Raw genomic sequence first — 7,056 nt, forward strand, 5'->3', positions numbered from 1 at the left:
AATCCAAAAAGTAAAGAAAATTATAAATTGGTACTCGGACCACCTAGCGACGACTACAAACACTAGCACGAGCCGAAGGCGCGCCGCTGTCCTCGCCCCTCCATCGCCGGAGTCGAGCAAAGCTTGTCGTAGTAGAGCTTGTTGTAGTAGACAGACGGGAAGTCGTCGTGCTAAGGTCCCAAAGGACCAGCGCACCAGAGCAGCAACCATCGCCAATGATGACAATCGTAGATCAGAAGAGACTGACATGAAACCATAATAATAGTAAGAAGGGTTATCCAGGCCATTTCGACAGTACTTAAGGAAGAGGGCAAGAGGCTAAGAGAGATTATCGAACTACATTCCCATGGATCGATCGATGCGTAATAAAATACAAGAGTATCCTTTATACGTATCCAAGACTGGATCTATGTATTCCCGGAAACAGCTATCGTGATTTAAGATCTTCTAGCGTCCATCAAAGGGCAGCAGTAGGGATTCAAGAATGTAGATGTTGTACTTTTTAACGATATAATTTGTGTAGTGTAAATCTTATATTATATTGGTTAAATTAAAAAATTTGGGATACACGTAGGCCTGTAAACCGGGACGGATGTATCCGATGCTTGGGACATCATTATTGAAGATTTTTCTAGTCATTCGTCCATGAGGACAGCAGCAGGGATTCAAACCCTTCACAAAACAACAGTTTCTACCGATATCTTGCTGCAAGAAGCTCAAACCTGGAAGGGCCCCATATACTTGAAACAAAAATAAAGCTTCCAGGTTTCTTTCAAAAGCAAAGAAACTAAACATCTAGGCGTGTTGTCTCTGTGAGCTATGCGGAAGTTTCTACTGCCTGCCTTGCAACAAGATCTGAGTACACAGACACCACCTAAATGGAAGAGAGGTGTCAGCTCCACGCCACAGCTTGAGGTGAGACTGGATTTTGGAGTCATATTCTCCATATGATTAGGTGCTCAAAATGGGAGTCAGCGGCTCTGAGACCCCGCTGCCACCATTGAGAACTATAACTTTGCCTTCTGAATCGACATCGACAATAGCGGAATCGCCTTCTTTAACCTCACCGGCCAACATCTTTTCTGCCAGGCTGTCTTCCAACAGCCTCATGATAGCACGCCGCAGTGGTCTGGCACCATAGCTCGGATTGTAGCCTTCATCCACCACCCTATCTCTGAATCTTTCGGTCACTTGAAGGTCGATTTCTTTTAGCTTCAGCCTGTCAAACACTTCTTTCAGCATAATGTCTGCAATTTCCTTCACCTCCAGCTTTGTCAGCTGACGGAAAACAATCATCTCATCTAATCTGTTCAAGAACTCAGGCCGGAAGTACTGCTTCAGCTCCTCAGTCACCAGGCTCTTGATCCTGTTGTAGCTTGTGTCCTTCTCGTCGTAATCAAGGTCAAATCCGATCTTGCGGCCTCCCTTCTCGATGACACTGCTTCCAACATTTGATGTCATGATCAATAGTGTATTCTTGAAATCAACTGTCCGTCCCTTGCTGTCAGTCAATCTTCCATCTTCCAGTATCTGAAGCATCATGTTGAACACATCTGGATGTGCCTTTTCAATCTCATCAAAGAGAACTACTGTGTAAGGGCGACGACGAACTGCTTCGGTTAATTGACCACCCTCAGTATAGCCAACATATCCGGGTGGCGACCCAATTAGTTTGGAGACAGTATGTCTCTCCATGAACTCACTCATGTCAAGCCGGACCATGGCTTCCTCAGAGCCAAAGTAGTATGATGCCAAAGTTTTAGCCAGTTCTGATTTACCAACACCGGTTGGTCCAGAGAATATAAAGCTAGCAATAGGTCTGTTTGGGTTCTTGAGGCCAACACGGGCTCGTCGAATTGCACGGCTAATAGCTTTGACAGCCTCATCCTGGCCAATGACACGTTGATGCAGTGTTTCCTCCATCTTCAGCAGACGGTCAGATTCATCAGAGGAGACCTTTTCGACAGGTATTCCAGTCCAAGAGGAGACAATGTGCTGGATATCTGCCTCCGTGACCAAAGGACCAACTTCACCAGACTCAGTCTCTGCCTTAACCATTTCCTTGCTCTTGTCAATTATGGCTGTGATCTGTGCCTTCAGTTCCATTTCTTTGTCTCTTAATTCCCCAGCCTGTCAAAATTATACTGGTGAGTAGTGGCAGGAATTTATCAGAAGGAAATACTGGTGAGTGACGACCCTTCGAAGTTGCAAGAGCAAAGGGAAAAAAATGACCAATCTGGGAGGGGCTTCTTTGCCATGCACACTCATTCCAAAATAAATGAAGTTCTCCACTTTGCATTATCTCCAACATGCACATAAAGCATAATCAAAACATATTGTGGACTATTTTCAGGATAATCTAATCATAATTTTGTACCTAACAAACCTAAATAGATTCTATTAGTTGTTCAAGATAGAGAAAATTGACTGCACACTTTGAAAAACATCATCTACTTGGAACAGAGGTAGTATCAAATGTTATCATAGCACATTAACTCAGAGTCAGAGCATAATTGCAAGACAGGTACCTTCTCAAAATCTTGGCCACGTACTGCCTCATTCTTATCCTTGGTAACCTGGCGAAGTTCTTTGTCCAATTCTTTGGCTTCGTCAGGGAGCTGTGACACATTTCCAGACTTAGATAGGAAAGCAACACCATATGTCAAAATGGGTAACAGTTAGCTGTGTGCTGATACCTGAGCATGCCTAAGCCTGACACGTGATCCAGCTTCATCAATCAGGTCGATAGCTTTGTCAGGCAGGAAGCGATCACTGTATGGTGATAAAAATTTAATAACTTAGGGAAACATTGGAAGCTCTTGTTCAATGTTATATGTATTCTCAACTCGGAGTCAAGGCAGCATATGTATCCAAGTTAGTAGCACAGAAACTAGAAATCTCAGTATAACCACTAGGCTGTGAACCTAATATTAGCCTCCATGTCCACTGCACACTAACATTATTTCTTTTCTGCATTGGGGATAGAACTATCTGCAGTACTTAAGAAGAACACAATTTGTCGCATATTATTGAGATTAATATTTTTCAATTCTAGTAGCTGATCTCAGATTTCAAACAGCCAAGAGATGGCAGAATAATTAACAAATTCGATGAGTTGGTTGATATCCAGGTAAGAGCTGACTGAAATATGTTTTATCGCATTTATCATACACAATGTTCTACTAACTTCCATTCTCTGAACTTCTTACAATTTTCAGTCTTACGTGGATTAATTAATAAAAACAAGCATGGGTTTACGAAATACAGAAATCATCATTCAGAAATTACTGCAACATCCCATTACTAGTCAAAAACATTGAGTAAAACTAAATTTCCCTAAACAGTTCAGGACATGTGGAACCTCAAATCAAGTTATAGTGAGATGGGACAAACTTTGAGTGCTGAAACATTATAAGCACTCATCGGACGAGCGAGATATTGAACTAGTGCAAACCTGATGTACTGATACGACAACTTCGCAGCAGCAATAAGAGCATCATCTGTGTATTGCAGCTTATGGTGAAGCTCATATCTCTCACGAAGACCTCTCAAAATTTGTATGGTTTCATCAACAGTTGGTTCTGGAACCTTGACTGGCTGAAATCTTCTTTCCAGTGCCGGATCCTTCTCAATATGCTTTCTGTACTCATCTAGCGTTGTGGCACCGATACACTGAAAAAGAAAACATCAACCACTATGGAGAAAGTAAAATATAGATATGTGAATTGATTATATCTATCATAGTTGCCACTCAACTTGAATACAATCTGCATAAACATGTCAGGTTCACCCTGGACAAGGTTTTTTTACGAAATCTTATATACACAACCAAGAGAAGGGAGCAGGATAAACAGAAAAGGGTTTACAAACTTTCTTTTGTTCTTACCTGCAGTTCACCTCTTGCAAGAGCCGGTTTCAAGATGTTGGCTGCATCAATCGCACCCTCAGCTGCACCAGCTCCAATCAAAGTGTGCACTTCATCAATGAAGAGAATAATATCATCACTTTGCTTAATTTCCTCCATAAGCTTCTTCAGCCTTTCTTCAAACTCTCCACGATATTTGGTACCAGCAACAAGGAGCCCCATATCAAGTGTAATAACCTAGATAGTCAAAACAACAAAACATCAATTTCGTGGAACATTACCAAGATATATACCATGGGAAATTAGGAATAGATGTATTAATATATCATGCACTATCAAAACCGTCAGAACACCTATCAGATAATGAGCGCAATGATTTGGACATACCAGCTTATTCAGACAGCAGAAGAACCAAAACAATACAAAAAAAAAAATCGATGGTTTTACACTACCTTTTTTCCTTCAATCGTTTCTGGAACATCCCCATTGGTAATACGTTGTGCAAGACCCTCTGCAATAGCAGTTTTGCCAACACCAGGCTCTCCAATTAGGCAAGGGTTGTTCTTTGTTCGCTCTGCCTAATATTTGGGTGACACGCTCAATTTGGTCTTGCCTGCCAACAACTGGATCTAGTTTACCCTGCAAAAGAACTAGAACAGATTCACATCCAATCTAATGCAGCAAAGAAGCGCAGCAATGAGAAACGAAAAATTACCTCTTCAGCTAGCTTTGTCAAATTAGTACCATATTCCTCAAGTGTAGGCATTTTTTGACCACTGCTTCCACCACCAACACCAGCACCAACAGCTTCTGTGCTTTCACCAACCATTCTTATGACCTGCGCAGCAAGTCATATTATGTCATTCATAGTGCAACTTGAAACAACTAAAATGGAAGGCAAAGGTAAGAGGATTGCCTGTGTACGGATGTTGTTTGGATCAGCGCCGAGGCTTTCTAGCACTCGGGCAGCCACACCTTCACCTTCACGGAGCAGGCCTAGGAGCAAGTGTTCAGATCCTATGTAATTATGCCCTGAACAATGAAGAACCATGGTTAGCAGCTAGCACTCAAGCATTATTATGGATAACTAGCATATAACATGGCATATGTATGTCTACCGTTGGTTCTCCGTGGTTTCACATCTTGTGCCAATATACAAGCAAATGCAGCATGAAATGGATATGTGGTGGCCATATATGGAAGTATATCACATAGCGAACTTCAACCCTACCTTCAAAATGACTTAAAGCACGCTGACATCTTTTCTCAACCTAAAAAATATGAGTCATTTTGAAATGCATAACCTTTTTTACTATAGTATGTGATTCTGAACTACTCCCTCCATTCCAAAGTAAGTATCACCGATTTTTCTAGATTCGCATGTATCTAGACGTGTTTTAGTGTGTAGATACATGCGAATCTAGAAAAATTTGGGGCACTTATTTTGGAACCAAGGTAGTAGTCATTTTCTGATGACTGGGGACCGAGGCGTAGCCCGGTGGCAGCGATCTTCTGATAGGTCCCAGCCCGCCCACGTTCGAGCCTCCATGCTCGCATTCGCGGCGTGTACACACAATTACCTCTATCATTAACAGCACTGATGGTTTCTTCCTGTTACGGCCACTCTTTTTTATAAAAAATCATATGACTTTGCCAAAGTATATCCTAACCACAAAGAAGAACTTCATGTGGGCAGAGAAAATCATGTTTTGGTCGATAGTGGTATTAAATGTAGTTGAAGTGATAGGAAAACACCATTTAGAGTAACGTGGTTGAAAGAATTATAGACAACTTGCAGTGTTCACATAAAGCACGAAAAATAACATATGGGCTATAAGAAGGTTAATACCAAGCTGACGAGCTTCTTCAAGTGACAGCTCCAGTACACGCTTTGCTCGGGGTGTGAAAGGAATCTCAACAGCAACAAACCCACTGCCCCGGCCAATAATCTTCTCAACTTCCACGCGAGCATCCTTAAGATTGATGCCCATTGACTTCAGAACCTTAGCGGCAATGCCTGTACCCTCACCAATAAGACCAAGCAGGATCTGCTCTGTTCCGACGAAATTGTGGCCTAGACGTCTCGCTTCCTCTTGTGCGAGCATAATAACCTTGATTGCCTTCTCTGTGAAGCGCTCAAACATGGCACGGACAACCATCCTAGACCCCTTTCCTCTTGGACGTGCAAGCTGACTTGCCACAATAGAGCCAAAATCACGCCTAACCACAGATTTGGTGTCCAGAAAGTTTGCCCTCCGCAGTCCTTGGAAACCTCCAAGGGTCATAGTCTGTGTCCTCATACTACGTACTGCTGTCGCCCTGGCACGCCCCCGGACCTGAGCGCAGTTGTTATATACGGTAGGAACAATTGCTGACTGAACCAGAGCCCCCTCCATGTCCCCCAAGCTACCCTTTTACCAAGACCTGAAAATGTAAATGGCAAGCAGCTAAGATAGATATTGTATTGAATAACAGCAAGTAAACAGCACCCTGTAAGGCGAGAAAGTTATCTATCAAAGCCACACTCAAGGAAGCCCAAATTGACGCAGCAGCAAAATTGCATAATAAAACGGCATCATAGTTTCTTGCATGTATATCAATTCAGCTTATTGCTACACAAGCACTAAGGATAACAAGGCACTTTGAATCCACTGAGAAAATGGCATCCCCAAACCCTAATAGCAAAGACAAACGGCCGGCTAAAAGACCCAGTAATCAATCCAATCCCAATCAAAAGGGTAGTAGGTCGTCGTACCATCACAGCTGGAGCTCCTAGTATACACAAAACAACGAGAATAATCTATCCCCAAGAAAATTCGGGGGAAATGAGAGCAGGCAACTTAATATCTACTGCGGAAACACCACCTTCGAATTCAAATCACCACGGGATAACAGGCTGCAAGGATTACGGATGGGAGGAACCGCAGAAATGGATAAAATTCAAGGTGGAACTCGCGAGAAAGATGGCTTAAGGACACACAAATCAGAGTAGAGAGTGCAGGGAGAGAGGATGGGTTGGGCGATCTGATACCTTGCTTATGGGGCGGGGCAAACCCTAGGGGAAGGGGGGAGCTCGGGGCGGGGAGGCTTCAGGAGGAAGAAGATATGGAGTTTATACACAGGGGGGCAAGGAGAAAGAGATAAGAGGAGTCGGCTGCGTTACGTCACTCACCGCAGGCACTCCCTTTCAC

At 43.0% G+C, this 7,056-nt stretch overlaps 1 pseudogene; it reads right to left on the reverse strand.

Annotated features, from left to right (window-relative positions):
* Positions 1 to 595: 595 nt before the first annotated feature.
* Positions 596 to 7,027, reverse strand: LOC124692291 (annotated as a pseudogene).
* Between the last annotated feature and the right edge of the window lie 29 nt (positions 7,028 to 7,056).

The sequence above is a fragment of the Lolium rigidum genome, chromosome 2, assembly GCF_022539505.1.
Source record: "Lolium rigidum isolate FL_2022 chromosome 2, APGP_CSIRO_Lrig_0.1, whole genome shotgun sequence".
Classification (NCBI taxonomy): Eukaryota; Viridiplantae; Streptophyta; class Magnoliopsida; order Poales; family Poaceae; genus Lolium; species Lolium rigidum.